This window comes from Tursiops truncatus, chromosome 18, assembly GCF_011762595.2.
Source record: "Tursiops truncatus isolate mTurTru1 chromosome 18, mTurTru1.mat.Y, whole genome shotgun sequence".
Taxonomy (NCBI): Eukaryota; Metazoa; Chordata; class Mammalia; order Artiodactyla; family Delphinidae; genus Tursiops; species Tursiops truncatus.
Genome location: NC_047051.1, coordinates 69,871,248 through 69,888,347, shown reverse-complemented (window position 1 = coordinate 69,888,347; position 17,100 = coordinate 69,871,248). Strand labels below are relative to the sequence as shown.

The 17,100-nt window shown below is 43.5% G+C and overlaps 1 long non-coding RNA gene across 3 annotated transcripts in view; it reads right to left on the bottom strand.

The window, feature by feature from the left end:
- LOC141277071 (uncharacterized) overlaps positions 1 to 11,962 on the bottom strand; it is a 59,288-nt gene extending 47,326 nt beyond the window's left edge. For 2 of the 3 annotated variants that reach the window (XR_012327772.1, XR_012327771.1), the window contains exons 1-3: positions 8,983 to 11,962; positions 8,571 to 8,873; positions 2,792 to 2,984 (exon numbers count right to left, since the gene is read on the bottom strand). This is a non-coding gene — a long non-coding RNA (uncharacterized lncRNA). The remainder of the gene's footprint in view (positions 1 to 2,791; positions 2,985 to 8,570; positions 8,874 to 8,982) is intronic. The other variant, XR_012327770.1, reaches the window with a different exon arrangement.
- Between the last annotated feature and the right edge of the window lie 5,138 nt (positions 11,963 to 17,100).

The following is a 17,100-nucleotide window of genomic DNA, read 5'->3' as shown; positions in this document are numbered from 1 at the left end:
GATGGACCTAGAGACTGTCATACTGAGTGAAGTAAGTTAGCCAGAGAAGGAGAAATATCATATGATATCGCTTATATGCGGAATCTAAAAAGAAATGGTACAAATGAACTTACATACAAAACAGAAACAGACCCACAGACATAGAAAACAAAATTATGGTTACCAGTGGCGGAAAGATGGGGGAAGGGGATAGTTAGGGAGTTTGGGATTGACACGTACACACTAATATATTTTAAATGGATAACCAATGAGGACCTACTGTACAGCACAGGGAACTTTGCTCAATGTTATGTGGCAGCCTGGGTGGGAGGGGAGTTCGGGGAAGAATGGGTACATGTGTATATATGGCTGGGTCACTTTGCTGTTCACCTGAAACTATCACAACATTGTTAATTGGCTCTACTCCAATATAAAATAAAAAGTTTAAAAAATGCTCATTGTGCAGAATAATAAAAATCTTGTCTCCCTCCTGGGCAAAAATCAGGCAAGTTTCCTTACAGTCCATTTATTACAAAAGACTGGGGTTTCCTAAGCTCAGGGTTCCTCAGCTGTGAAGCAAACCCAGTCCATGTGCAGCGTCCAGGCCGCTCTGTGCCATCCCTGTGACTTTGGGGACAAAAGGAGCTGACACAGGCATGGAGCTCGTGCTGCTTGCTCTGCGGGGAGTAGTAAAGTCCTCTGTCTCTTACCCAGGAGTGTCGTATCTTCTCCCAGCATCCACGACACTGCACTGGGCTGAAACGTTAGCCTGAAAGGGTAAAATGTAGGAACCTTCACAGTTCTCGACATTTAGAAGGGGTCGTAGAACTATTTTGTGGGTCCTGACACCCACTTGAGCTAAGACAGGCAGGCTTCGTGTAATTTAACCTCAAGGACATTCTAGAAGACAAAGTGAAGGGCACCATGGACAAGCAAGAAAGCATAACATACAACGCATTTAGGAAAACCCAGGTAGAGCAGGTTGGCCAGATTATCATCAAGGGTTTTACACACAGTCATGAAACTAAATCAATGCATTCAGTTTGGGCTTAGGGTTCATTTCAAGTTGAAATTTTTAATAATATTAAGCACAGTCTTTGAATTAGCTAACACAGTACTTCCTAAACTGATGTTAAAGAAAAACTGTTCTGTATAGTGTTAATTGGTGTTCCAAGAAAAATAGACTTTCCTTGCACAATTAAGTTAGTTTGTTAACTGCAAGCAAAGTTCAATAGTTTTTTTTTCCACTGAAGCATCCCCAATACTTTAACATGGTAATACATATTTTGAATAACCAAAGGGAAGACTTAGCACACAGCCTAGCCCAAGCTAATCTGATCAGATGTCCTTTGTTTAGGGAACGCCAATTAAACATTTCCCAGAATGATTTTTCTCTTCCTGCTGATATGAGTAATGTTTGTCTAATCCATTTAAAAATCACTATAGCCTTATAAGCAAACACACAAAAATTATAATTGAATAAAATTAATCTTTGGTCAAATTTTCTTTTAAAATGTGTCCATGGGGTTAGGATTCTGTGGTCCTAAACCCTCATGACCTAAAAAAATTAAAATTTCATAAAGGCTGATGTGCATCTGTTCTCTGCTCTAATGACCTACAAATTAACAAATCATTCTATTAATCGCTCGAGTTAATTAACCTGTTCCAAGATCAATTCACATAGTACTAAATATATATAGTATATGTCAATATATCACAACCGAACACAGCAAGTTGTGATCTACCCCGTACAATTCAGACGCTATATACTTTGCCAAAGAATGCACTTAAGAGTTTCTAGGTCGTTGAAAATAGAGCATAGTATACTTACATTATTTTACTGTGAAAAATATACAATATATATAAAATACTGTGTGTATTGTATGTGTGTATCTGTATCATATACATCCGTTTTGAAAACACCTATGCAAGTCCTTTCAACTCTAAAACTAAGAGGATTAGAAAACCAAGTAGATAGCCCTCTACGAAGACAAAGTTGATAGCCCTCTGATTTTTAGACATTTTACAGCCGAAATAATGGATTAATCATTGTTCCAAGCACACACCACAATATAAAGGTAAATATCATTTCCTTAAAGTTGTAGGTAAAATCAGTATTTCCCACAATGAAAAGCTCTCTTGACCAAAAATATTTGGAAGATTCTGTCATCATCAGCTTCGATCTATTGAAGAGCAAAGATTCAATTTGCTGGCTTTCTTCTGTCTGTAAAGTCACGCCTGAATCCCTCACCCCTAGTGTAGAACTATCATATGGAAGACCTCCAGTCAATATTTATTGAATCCATAAATAAATTTTTCACCTTGAAATTGATATGATAACTATATCATACAATTTTAAGTACATTTGTTGATTTCTATGAACTGCTCTATCACCAATCCAGTTAATTCAAATGGATATAAAAGTTCATTAGAAAAACAGAGAAATGTAAAAGAAATGTTTAAATGGTTTGTCAGAAGCAATGATGAAATTACTGAAATCCTGAGTGTATAAAAAATGAGAGTTAAACAAAACAATGTAGTAAACATAGACAATATTCTGCTTATACAGATGTTTCATTTAAATTGAAAAGCAAACACGTTTGTCATTATAGTTTTTCTTTAGTAAACTATTTGACAGTTTTACAATATTCATTTATTTGGGCTCTTTGGGCTTCTTATAGCAAGTAGTGCTTATTTCATAAATCCTCTGGATTTTAGCAAGGTAAAATTCTGTCATGTTAAATGTCATGCAGAGAAGTCAGAAATTTATGGTGAAATCAATAAAAGATTTGAAACCACACAGGTGACTTACCTGTCCTTATATCTGAGTAACTTCCAGGTCTCCTGGGTTCATGGGCTTTGTTCCTTCGTTTCTTTGTTACGTCTTGGTGTAGCCAGGATAATCCTCAGCTGCAAAGTCTCTTCATCAATTTCACGTATGAGGACTCTCTGCCACACACATCCCTTAATTGTTAGTGCTTATTAGACTCACATCGAGACCTTTCCTACAGAAAGATGAAAACAAAGGATTCCCAGCCTCAATGAATTTATTATCTATATGAGAAGACAGTCATATACAAAACTAACCGTTCTATAGAATGAAATTCGTTAACTCATCCATTCGAGTCTTGATTGATTCATTCAGAAATGTTTATTTAACATATATTACAGCACAGGTTCTGTGGAAGACACCACAGGTACAAAGACAAATAAAATGCCACAGTCCACTGGCAGGCTTCTCCCTCCCCTTACGTTACCTCTGTTCTGCCCTAGTCCAGGCCCTATAGCTCCTCAACAACTGAAAGAGACTACTGTCTACAGTTTTCCCAAAATCTACAGCCCAAAGACAGCTGTTCAATCTTCCCAATGCACAAATTTGTTTAAGTAACCCCCCTCTTCAAAAGCTTTTAGTTCCACCCCATAACCCATGGAGTAAACTATAAATTCCTTAACTGACAATAATTTAGGGACCTCACTGTCTTGGCCCCAATCTATCTTTGCAGTCTTAAAAAACAAACATATCAAGGAGTGATTTACATGACACCAGCCCTTTTGCATATAGCATTTCATGTACATTACCCGAGCCTTTTCACGTATACTAACTCCATGACAACAATGGAGATTCACAGAGCACTGTTGTGTGTTCCCCCCAAACATTTCCTTTTTCCCCTTGGCACACAAAAGACTTGATTTCTAAGCTCCAAATATCTAGGTGGAGCCATGTGACGAGTTCTGGCCAATGGAATGTGAACAGATTTGGGTTTTGTATAGGCCTGGTCCCTAAGAGATCTCCCACACTCTCTTCCTCTCTCTTCCCTTCTGTGGCAAACTTGGGGGTCATAGGTTAAGGATGACAGCATCCCAGGATGGAGTGCCTGAAAGTCATCCCCTACCCCACACTGCCTCACCGCCACCCCCCAAAACCAAATGGACTGGGATGTTAGGAGACACTCGATTTTCATTGCTTTAAAATCACTGAGATTTCCAGGTTTATCTTTGTGGTGTAAGCTATTTATTCTGACAATGCAGACCGAAATTAATTTGATATCCTTTTAGAAATGAGAAAACTAAGATTCTGAATGGTAAGTGACATCCAGATTCACATGGCTAATAAGCAGGACTGTCAACTCGGGACTTTACTCTCTGCGATGGTTCATCTTATGGGTCAACTTGACTGCACTAAGGGATACCCAGATAGCTGGTGAAACACTATTTCTGGGTGTGCTTGTGAGGGTGTTTCTGGAAAAGATGAACGTTTGAATCAGTAGACTGGGGAAAGATTATCCACACCGGTACGGGGGGGCATCACCCAATTCGTCGAGGTCCCAGGCAGACTAGAACTGAGACTCACACCACCAGCTTTCCTCATTCTCCAACTTGCAGACGGCACGTCGCGGGACTTCTCAGCCCCCATGAGCGTGTGAGCCAATACCTATAATAACACCCTTTCAGCTCGTTTAAACTTCCCGGCTCATTGTTCCACTCTTCCTCCGCTGATGAAGTGATGACCCTCAGGCATCACTGAGCACCAGCTCAACTGAAATGCTTTCTGTTCAGTAAACACTCATCACACTACCCCAACCTCCAGCTTTCATCCACAGTGTTGTCCAGGGAAAAGGCTCTTCCTTCATAATACATGCTTCAAAACCTACTCATCATGGTCTGACTCCAACTCCTTCCTTAAGGCCCTGAACAGAGGAATGCCTCACCTCTGTGTCCACAGAGCACCTGTCTGCCCCTTTCTTACGGCTCCTGCAATGTCATCCACCTGTATATATTCTCTCGCCCATTGGTCCAAAGGCTTTTCAAGGACAGAGACCATGTCTTACTCTTCATGGTAGAACCCACTCTGTTGAGCCCTGTACCTTATGTATGAGGTATTCAAAAATGTTTGAACTGAGTTAAATTCATATTTTTAAACTTTTATAAATGTTGATATATTTTCTACTTCTATTAATTCTTTTAAACTACCCCACCCCCAAGACATAACATACAAGATATTATGACACTTTTTTTTGAGAGTGCTACCTTAGTAGTTGCATTTTAAAGACAAAAGAATCGAAAAAGACACTATAGGCAGCATTGGATTTACATTGCCTTGCACGTAAGTCACTCAATAATCATGTTGAATGAATAAATGTGGTCGTTTAACTGTTTAACCTGTCATTAGTACCTACATAGATTTACAGCGAAGGTCAGCGAAAGTCACTTCTGATAATAACACAGAAGAGTGATGTTTTGCAAAAGATCTTCTGGATGTGGTGTCAACTTTGATCTCCTCTTTAAATACAGGACATTAGTTCTAGTCTTTAAAGTGTACTTTGAAATCCTCTGATCTTCTCTAATGAGCCACTTGATTATATAAGCTTTGCTTCATGTTTCAGAAATGAACCCGCTGTGTCTATGTTCACCAGAGATGGACTCGGGATATTTGAGTAGTGGAGCAGACTATTAACAAGCAGTTATTCTTGTTTTACTTTTGTTACCACAAAACAATTCACTTCAGCAGTTTTTACCTACTAAAAAAAATTACACAAATTAGAGCGTGTCTTTAAAAATGAATCGCTTCTAAGTAAACCTTAGATGCAGTTAGAATTATGATACTTATTATGAAGAGCTGTGTCTCCTTCCATTTGGCGCTAGTGACAAAGGTTAAAAATGCCCTCCTATAAAATACCGCATAATTAAACAGAGCAATTTTGTAATTACCCACTACAGAACTGGATAAATTCCAAGTTTCATAATTATTTCAACCTACGGATGAGCCACTTGTGCAAAAAAAAAGTCCAAAGGATAAAAGAACAGCATTTCTCTTCAGTACAATTTAGTTTCCTTCCCATTTCTCTCAATTTGTTCAGCTACTCTTCTAAAAAACTTAAAGTAACTAAGAGCAAACAGTTTTTTGCTCCTTGTGTCTCACTCCTCCAGTAACGATGCATAGTTATGGGTATAGAATATCAGTGTTTCTGCGTGAGAATTGCTGAAACCCAACACGAGAAATGAGACGTAGAAGTGGTGCGTGGTCTATTGAAAAACTCAACCCCCGCCATCAACAGGTGCAAGAATGATGCCTAAGGAGATGTTGAGGGAACTCATTATAGTAACCTGATAGAGACAAAACTCTGTTAAAGGCAAACCCTTGTTTCCCAGTCGGATCAAATTACACACCAGACAGGCAAATTCCCACCACGCCACCTTCCTTGTGTTGAGCTTCTGAAAATTTCAATCTAAGCTATACACTATCCCCTCAACTTCCTGAAGTGCCAAGGGGACAGGCTCTCTCACCAAGCTCCAAATATATGTCCACCTAACTCAGGGTCCAGCCCCACCTCCCCTGTCAATGGAGGACATTGCCTGTGGGTAATTCTATAGAGGGAATCCATTATGCACAATCCAACACACCCTGAGGTGACCAAAAAAAAAATCTTTTTTAGAAACCCTCAGAATTTCCAGGTCACTGAATGAATTTTAAACTCACAGTGATGATCAAGTACCTTCATCAAACACCTATGATATACCTTAGGCATTTTGCTGAGTACCAATGCTAACACCTTGGCCAAATTTCACCTTGAGAAGGTACCCTTGTTAATTATTCAGTCGTTTTACTCTGAAAGTAGTGTTCTTGCTTTAGGCGCAGACCACTGAATAAATGTTCCCAGATGCCAAGAGGCTGGGTGGAGTTACTATAAATGAAAAATCTAAAAAGTGATGACATCTGTAGAAGTTGGATTCCGATCTATTAGAGCGTGATAATCACCTTCCCGGGAGGTCACGTTTACCTTCTAGAAAAGTGCAAAACAGAATACGTTAAGCAATGATTCACAAAGTCCAAGTTCAACGTCCTTTAGGGACTCACCTCAGTCTGAGCATTCAAAGGGTCATTACATGAATATAGTGGTCCAGGCAAAGTGCCCTGGATTTGTCTTTCAGTCTCCTCTCTTTCTGACTTTTTGTATAAAAATATAGGACTAGGGGGCTTCCCTGGTGGCGCAGTGGTTGTGAATCTGCCTGCTAATGCAGGGGACACGGGTTCGAGCCCTGGTCTAGGAGGATCCCACATGCCGCGTAGCAACTAAGCGCGTGAGCCACAATTACTGAGCCTGCGCGTCTGGAGCCTGTGCTCCGCAACAAGAGAGGCCGCGACAGTGAGAGGCCCGTGCACCGCGATGAAGAGTGGCTCCCGCCTGCCACAACTAGAGAAAGCCCTCGCACAGAAACAAAGACTCAACACAGCAAAAATTAATTAATTAATTAATAAACTCCTACCCCCAACATCTTCTTTAAAAATATATATATGGGACTAAATGATCTGATCGCTACACAAATTGAACACCCAGTATAAGTTTCAACTGCAAACCACTTGGAGCAATTTTAGATTTAGATGCTATCTGTACGAGAGCGTGCGTACGCTTAGTATGCCACACACCTTTCTAGGTGTTTTATAAAAAGTTATCATTTTCAATCCCTATGACAAATCTTTGGTTTTTTGGTGGTTTTTTTTTTGCATGAGAAGGCTGAGGTTCTAAGAATTTAAGTGACTTTGTCAAGGTCACCCAATAAGGAAGCAATATAACTGAGCATCTGTCTCCACAGCCCATGGTCCTTCTACTAAGTCATGTTACCTCCATGGATTTTAAGTTCAAAATGCTGAGTTTATGTTTCTTAACCTCTAAACCTTATTTTCTTATTTGTAAAATGGTAACATTCCCAGTTACACACGGCTGATAACTGGCAATGAATGATGGGATTTGATTTTTCTGTCTCTTTCCAACATACCACATTCAAAAGAAACCAAACATTTGGCCTTCCTCTGCCACTACTTTTCTTCCTCCAGTCTCCTCCTTCTCAAAATTTGGGGATCATCTTGAAGGCATGTTTCCTCTCAGTGACATACATCTTGCACTTCAAAGAGACCTGGTAATTCTACCTTCAAAATATTACTCAAAACCATCACTTCTCTCCACCCCCAGCCCTACCCCTAGTACTGGTTGCCATCATCTGCGGCTGAGGTTAAGTGACCTCCTCCATCACTCAAACCCTCCAACAGAGTCAGAGGGACCTTTTGGAAAAAGAAATGCAGGCCAGGGGCTTCCCTGGTGGCGCAGTGGTTGAGAGTCCGCCTGCCGATGCAGGGGACGCGGGTTCGTGCCCCGGTCCGGGAAGATCCCACATGCCGCGGAGCAGCTGTGCCCGTGAGCCATGGCTGCTAAGCCTGCGCGTCCGAAGCCTGTGCTCTGCAACGGGAGAGGCCACAGCAGTGAGAGGCCCACGTACCACCAAAAAAAAAAAAAAAAAAAAGAAAGAAAAGAAAAAAAAAGAAATCAGGCAGTATTACCTCAGTACTTAAAACACTTTGGAGACTTCCTATTTCAAGATCACTGTGATCTTGACTTCCAGACTCTCTCCTAGGCTTCTCATTCATTCATTCTGTTCTTCAGATGTATCAAGTCCTTTCCCACTTTGGGGACAGCATACATGCTGTTCCTTCCGCCCTGAGCACTCTCTTTCATCATCCCACTTCGTAGAGACTGCCTCGCTGGAGACGATTTCCTTGCCCCTCCACTCCCGTTTAAATTGGGCTCCCCTCTTACCTCTTTCAGAGTTCCCCGCATTCTTTCAGCTGCAATAACAAAGAGATCCAAAGAAACAACAGCTGAAACAAGGTGGGAGTTCATTTTCTCTGTCACATTAGTTCAAAGCTATAAGGAGATTCTGTCATCCTCAAAATGCAGCTTCCATCTTGAGGTCCAAGGCTGCCATTTCAGTTCTCATCATCTTCCAGCAGGAAATAGGAAAGGGCCAGAGGAAAGATTTCTCTTCAGGACACGCTCCAGAAACGGTAAAAGTCAGTTCTGTTCATATCCCGTCGGCCAGAACTTAGTTATTCGGACAAGCTATAAGAGATAACAGGCGTTTGCCGGTGTTTCCCCAAAAAAACTCAGGCATTCTATCATTATATGTTCTCTTCACAGGATTTATTTCAGTTAATAATTACTTATTTACTTGGTTCGTGATTTGTTCAGCGTCGCTCTCCCCCTGTTAACCAATGTTACTTCTGGCTTCCTAACCAGAGAGGCAAGTCATCCTTCTTTCATTCCTCAGCCACGATGATATCAATCCCTTCTTTCATTCCACAATTATTTGAACATCCACTCTCTTTACTCTGCTGGCCACCAAGAATACAAAAATATATAATATAATCTTGTTTCCCTAAGAAATTTCAAAGTCTATTTGGGAGACAGGCTAGAAAATAAACAATTCGAATGCAGCAGAACAGGTGCTATAAAACAGATATGCTTAGAAAACTACAGGAACACATTTATTGAACACCTGTTGTTACCTCATTGCATCTGATATTATTGTCATCAGATCATCTGAACTTTAAAGACAAGGAAGTTGAGGCTTAGAGAGTTAAAGTAATTTGCCCAAAGTCAGACATCTTGGAAGTGAGAAAGTAGAATTGCAACTCAAGACTATCTGATAACGAACTCATTCTCTTTCGCGTCAACGAGCGCTAATGCAATTCTACTTTATATTCTAACGCAAGCTCTTCTCTTAAGGTGGTTGCCAGCTCTGCCTCTGCTTGTCCACAAGCACCCAGCTCCAGTCAGGCCCCTACAGTGTCCTCAATACTTTAATGTAATGGTCTCCTATGCTCTTTGCCTCAGTGGAGGAACCCTGTCACTGTGGAAGGTAGACAGCACAGAGAAAGAACACCTGTGTTTGCTGGTGTTCCAGTTACACATTGCTGCAAACTACCCCATAACGCTGTGGGTTAAAACAACTAGGTATTATCTTCTCTCATGGTTCTGAGGGTTGACTGGGCTCAGCTGGGTGGTTCTTCCTCAGGGTCGCTCATGCAATTGCAGTCAGGTGCTGGCTGGGCCTGGAATCATCAGAAGGCACCCTCGCTCACCTTTCTGGTGCCTGGACTAACGTGGCTGGAACAAGTGGGAACTGGGCAGACCTGTCCTTGTGGTTTGCTCTGGCCACCTCACAGCATGGCAGACTCAGGGTAGTGCTGGGCTTGCCACGTGGCAGCTGGCTTCTGCAAAAACATGCTTTCTAAGAGGCCAGGGAGAAAGCTTTAGGATTCTTTTGATCTAGCCTTGTAAATTCCAGAATGTCACTTCTGCTCAATTCAGATAAATCGAATAAAGTCGAAACCACTAGTCCAGATTCCAGGGAAGGCAAATTAAACTCTACTTCTCAATGAAAGAAGTAGCAAAAAATCGGTGACTTTCTTAACTAACCTCATGTGGAATGAGACAGATCTCTGTTCAAATCTCAGCTTTGCCACTTACCAGCTGTGTGGCCTTAAACCAGTTACTTAACCTCTCTGAAGACAGTGTTCTTATCTGTAAAATATTGAAAAGAGTATCTATCTCATTGGGTTGCTGTGAGAATCTAATGAAATCCAGTGTGTAAAGAACCAGGTACCAGGCAGGTAGGTGCTCCGTAAATGTTAGTATTCTTTCCCCATCATGATCCACCCTCGCTCCCCAGCAGGTGGCAGAATAATTTCCATAAGCGTTTGTTAAATGAATGAACAAATGAAACTATGCAATTCATAAAGCTTCCAAAGTAACCTTCCAACACACTATTCGTCATGTCACTCTTGTACTTAAGAATGTAGAGGACCTTTCAGTTGCTGCATGGAGTTACCCAAAGTCCCCTGCTGTGCATTCAGGACTCTGGGACCTCGCAACCTCTGCTGTCCTGTGACAGGCCTCCCAGCCCTCTTGCTGGCACAGAGCACAGCACAACATGGTCCTTACAAGTACCCCTCACAAGTACCCCTCACTGGAGCAACTGAAAGAGCCCCCAGTGGGCAAAGTTAAAGCAATCCCAGCAACAAAATGAATAAAGTATCAATGCTACTGGGTTATAACCCAAATTATAAAATAAATATTCATGCCACCTTACAGACATAAAATAAACCATTGAATAAATTAATAACGGGGGAGAAGAGACAAATATCTTGTGCAGAAGAATTCCAAATAATTTATGTAAATATTCCTCCCTCAAAAAATAGAGCATAACTCCCCGCTCCTTAACTATGGGCTGCACGTGGTGACTGCCTTCCGAAGAGTACAATACGGAAAGGGAGAAACCTGACAATCACCACCACAGCCAGGTAATCAAGGTCAACGTCAACAGCTGTAAGTCATGTTGATGGTATGTACCCTTGCTGTGATGTGATGGGAATAGTGCTTCACTTCTCTGATCTTCCCCAAATCCATAAACCCCATCTAACCATGAGAAAAACATCATACAAATCCTGAGGAATGAGCACTTGATGAATACTCCTCAACACTCTCAAGGTCGTCAATTATAAGGAACGCCTGAGAAACTGTCACAACCACGAGGAGTCTAAGGAGACATGACAACTAAATATGATGTGGTGTCCTGGGTGAGATCCTGGCACAGAAAAAGGACATTAGATTTTTTTTAAAAACTGAGGCAATCTGAATAAACTATGGACTTTAGTAATACTAATGCATTAACACTGGTTCATTCATTGGAACAAAGGTATCACAGTAATCTAAGGTGTTAATAATAGGAGAAACCAGGCGACGAGTCAGATCTTCCTCGACTCACAATGGGGTTACATCCCAACAAACCCCTCCTCAGTTGAAAACATTGTAAGTGAAAAATGTATTTAACGCGTCTAACCTACCAAACATCACAGGTGAGCCTAGCCTACCTTAAACGTGCTCAGAACACTTCCATTAGCCTACAGTTGGGCAAAATCATCTAACACAAAGCCTACTTTATAATAAAGTGTTCAATATCTCATGTAATTTAGTGAACACTGTACTGAAAGGGAAAATCGGAATGGCTGGCTGGGTGCAGAACGGTTGTAAGCGTATTGGTTGTTGACCCGCGTGATCGCGTGGCTGACTGCGATCCAGGGCTCACTACCGCTGCCCAGCATCATGAGAGAGGGTTGGATCGCATGTCGCTAGCCTGGGAAAAGATCAAACTTCAAAATTCAAAATTCAAAGTATGGTTTCTACTGAATGTGTATTGTTTTTGCACCATCGTTAAGTTGAAAAATCCTAAGTGGAACCATCATCTGTATCTGGAAAATCGGTGTATTTTCTTCTCAATTTTCTGTAAATCTAAACTTACTCTAAAACCTAAGTTTCCGTTGGAAAAAACAACAAAAACTAGCCCTTGCTGGACAATGTCCTCCTACCCATTGCACAGAAAAGACTGATGTCTTCTGTGGCTCTAACATAGTGGTCACAGCAGGGGAGGCTCAGATCCCGGAAGCTGACCTGTCTTTGTATCTGGGTTGAGGTGGAGTATGGTCTCCATAAATGGGCATCACGTCTTCATGCTAATCCAGTCCAATTCCTTCCTTTTGTTCATGCCAGGAGCATCTCCCAGTTCCCCAAGTTCAAGACTTCAGAGTCAGCCTCTCCTTTTTTTGTCCCATTTTCTAAGCCCCGTCGCTTCTAACTCATCATTTTATCTCAAATCCAGTACATCGACTCAACACCATGGTCTAGTTCAGGCCCTCAGCATCGATCATCCACACACCTTTATAATTCTCCGTGCCCCCAGCCTCTCTCCAGTTTCAATCTGTCCTCCAACGTCACCGGAGTTAGCTTCTCCAAACAGGTATTTGATGGTGCCAACCCTGCTTAAACGTTTCCCACTCCTTTCAGATAGAATGCACACCTACGAGCACTCACAGAAGATTCTGTACTCTCTGACCCCAACCCACATTTCCACTTCCTTTCCCAACCCCTCCCTCCGATACACCTTACACTGAAGTCACACCAGGTTGCCACTGCACTTCACAAATACATTTTGGATGCCCAGGACTTCGAGCCTTTGCATGTCCTTAGAGCTCCGACAGGAATGCTCACGGCAGAGGATACCTCTGCTCACAGCTTTCTCTCACTCCCCCAGACAGGGACTCTCCCTTACAGCGCCACCCACATGATTATTCCGATTTCCACAAGAAGAATCTCGCACATGTGCGGACCACCTGCCACCCACCTGTGTCCTCCACACCTACAACAATGCCTTTCCACGATGGGAACCCAATTCATGTGCGTGCACGCTTCCACTCAGCAGCTCCCTGCAGCCCCGCTGGGCCACACTCCCTGGGTCCCCTTGTCGTCACCACCCTCCACCTCCCACCCCCATCAGAACCTTCTTTCTGAGATGACCACACCCCTGCTCTCCCTGCTGAGGGTCAGCCAGGACTGTCTGCAGCAGAATTACAAAAGAGGTGGCACCTTGAGCTTAGCCACAGGCAAAAGCACAGGAGGCAACACAACTGGTGACTGCCTCTCTCCCCTTAGTAAAATATATTTCCTTGTGTCGCTGACTTGTGTCCTTTGTATCCGGCTGACGAGATGAAGCAGCTGCAGCCCTCAAGGGGACAAGGGAAACCATCTGCTTTTCCTAATAACTCTAGCGTTCCCGTGCTTCCTCTCCGACTAATGAAAGCTACAGATTCCAACAGAGAGCACAGGAGTGGTCCCTGCCCAGCCCCAAGCCCAGAGGCTGGTGCCCCACTAGCCTGGCTGACGTGTCAAAGTCTCCTCCTGGCCCTCAGAATCGATGAAACACTCCCCCAAAGCAGACAGAGATACCATCAGATCACAGGTCCAAGAAAGGAGTAATGAATTGCTTAGAAACCAAATTCATAAGAGCAAATTATAAAATCAATTTCCTCAAATAAGTCATACAGAAAGTCAAACATGTTCACACAAATTGCTTTTAAAAACTAAGCTTAAAAATTGGGCCCTGGGGGGCTTCCCTGGTGGCGCAGTGGTTGAGAGTCCGCCTGCCGATTCAGGGGACACGGGTTTGTGCCCCGGTCCGGGAAGATCCCACATGCCGCGGAGCCGCTGGGCCCGGGAGCCATGGCCGCTGAGCCTGCGCGTCCGGAGCCTGTGCTCCGCGGCGGGAGAGGCCACAACAGTGAGAGGCCCGCGTACCGAAGGAAAAAAAAAAATTGGGCCCTGGGGAAGATGGCGGAAGAGTAAGACGCAGAGATCACCTTCCTGCCCACAGATACACCAGAAATACATGTGGAACAACTCCTACAGAACACCTACTGAACGCTGGCAGAAGACCTCAGACCTCCCAAAAGGCAAGAAACCCCCCCACACACATACCTGGGTAGGGCAAAAGAAAACAGAATAAACAGAGACAAAAGGATAGGGACGGTACCTGCACCAGTGGGAGGGAGCCGTGCAGGATGAAAGATTTCCACACACTAGGAAGCCCCTTCGCGGGCGGAGACTGCGGGTGGCGGAGGGGGGAAGCTTCGGGGCCGCGGAGGAGAGCACAGCCACAGGGGTGCGGAAGGCAAAGCGGCGAGATTCCCACACATAGGATCGGTGCCGACCAGCACTCACCAGCCCGAGAGGCTTGTCTGCTCCCCCGCCGGGGCGGGCGGGGCTGGGAGCTGAGGCTCGGGCTTCGGTCGGAGTGCCGGGAGAGGACTGGGGTTGGCGGCGTGAACACAGCCTGCAGGGGATTAGTGCACCACGGCTAACCGGGAGGGAGTCCGGGAAAAAGTCTGGACCTGCCGAAGAGGCAAGAGACATTTTCTTACCTCTTTGTTTCCTGGTGCGCGAGGAGAAGGGATTGAGAGCGCGACTTAAAGGAGCTCCAGAAACGGGCACGAGCCGCGGCTAACAGCACTGACCCCAGAGACGGGCATGAGACGCTAAGGCTGCTGCTGCCGCCACCAGGAACCCTGTGTGCGAGCACAGGTCACTCTCCACACCCACTTCCGGGGAGCCTGTGCAGCTCGCGACTGCCACGGTCACGAGATCCAGGGTCAACTCCTCCAGGAGAACGCACGGCGCGCCTCAGGCTCGTGCAACGTCACGCCGGCGCTACGTCACGCCGGCCTCTGCCGCAACGTCACGCCACCTCTGACGCCTTAGGCCCGCCCCACACTATGTGCCCCTCCCTCCCCCGGCCTGAGTGAGCCAGAGCCTCCGAGTCAGCGGCTCCTTTAACCCTGTCCTGTCTGAGCGAAAAACAGACGCCCTTCGGCGACCTACACGCAGAGGCGGGGCCAAATCCAAAGCTGAGCACCTGGTAGCTGTGAAAACAAAGAAGAGAAAAGGGAAATCTCTCCCAGCAGCCTCGGAAGCAGCGGATTAAAGCTCCACAATCAACTTATACCCTGCATCTGTGGAATACATGAATAGACAACAAATCCTCCCAAATTAACGAGATGGACTTTGAGAGCAAGATTTATGATTTTTTTCCCCTTTTCCTCTTTTTGTGAGTGTGTATGTGTATGCTTCCGTGTGAGATTTTATCTGTATAGCTTTGCTTCCACCATTTGTCCTGTTCTATCCGTCCGTTTTTTCTTTTTCTTTTTTTTTAAAATGTTTTTCTTTTCTTTTTTCTCCTAATAATTATCTTTTACTTTAATAACTTTATTATATATTATCTTATTTTATTTTACTATATCTTCTTTCATTCTTTTTTTCCTTCCTTCCCTCCTTCCTTCCTTCCTCCCTCCCTCCCTCCCTCGTTTCTTTCTTTCTTTCTTTCTTTCTTTCTTCTTTCTTTCTTTCTTCCTTCCTTCCTTCCTTTCTTTCTTTCTTTCTTCTCCTAATTCTTTCTTTCTACTTTTTCTCCCTTTTCTTCTGAGCCATGTGGATGAAAGGCTCTTGGTGCTGCAGCCAGGAGTCAGTGCTGTGCCTCTGAGGAGGGAGAGCCAACTTTAGAACACTGGTCCACAAGAGACCTCCCAGCTCCACATAATATCAAACGGCAAAAATCTCCCAGAGATCTCTATCTCAACACCAACACCCAGCTTCACTCAACGACCATCAATCTACAGTGCTGGACATCCTATGCCAAACAACTAGCAAGACAGGAACGCAACCCCACCCATTAGCAGAGAGGCTGCCTAGAATAATAAGAAGTCCACAGACACCCCAGAACACACCACCAGACGTGGACCTACCCACCAGAAAGACAAGATCCAGCCTCATCCACCAGAACACAGGCACTAGACCCCTCCACCAGGAAGCCTACACAACCCAATGAACCAACCTTAGCCACTGAGGACAGACACCAAAAACAACGGGAACTACGAACCTGCAGCCTGCAAAAAGGAGACCCCAAACACAGTAAGATAAGCAAAATGAGAAGACAGAAGAACACAGCAGATGAAGGAGCGAGATAAAAACCCACCAGACCTAACAAATGAAGAGGAAATAGGCAGTCTACCTGAAAAAGAATTCAGAATAATGATAGTAAAGATGATCCAAAATCTTGGAAATAGAATAGACAAAATGCAAGAAACATTTAACAAGGACCTAGAAGAACTAAAGATGAAACAAACAACGATGAACAACACAATAAATGAAATTAAAAATACTCTAGATGGGATCAATAGCAGAATAACTGAGGCAGAAGAACGGATAAGTGACCTGGAAGATAAAATAGTGGAAATAACTACTGCAGAGCAGAATAAACAAAAAAGAATAAAAAGAACTGAGGACAGTCTCAGAGACCTCTGGGACAACATCAAACGCACCAACATTCGAATCATAGGGGTTCCAGAAGAAGAAGAGAAAAAGAAAGGGACTGAGAAAATATTTGAAGAGATTATAGTTGAAAAATTCCCTAATATGGGAAAGGAAATAGTTAATCAAGTCCAGGAAGCACAGAGAGTCCCATACAGGATAAATCCAAGGAGAAATATGCCAAGACACATATTAATCAAACTGTCAAAAATTAAACACAAAGAAAACATATTAAAAGCAGCAAGGGAAAAACAACAAATAACACACAAGGGAATCCCCATAAGGTTAACAGCTGATCTTTCAGCAGAAACTCTGCAAGCCAGAAGGGACTGGCAGGACATATTTAAAGTGATGAAGGAGAAAAACCTGCAACCAAGATTACACTACCCAGCAAGGATCTCATTCAGATTTGTTGGAGAAATTAAAACCTTTACAGACAAGCAAAAGCTGAGAGAGTTCAGCACCACCAAACCAGCTTTACAACAACTGCTAAAGGAACTCCTCTAGGCAAAAAACACAACAGAAGGAAAAGACCTACAATAACGAACCCAAAACAATTAAGAAAATGGGAATAGGAACATACATATCGATA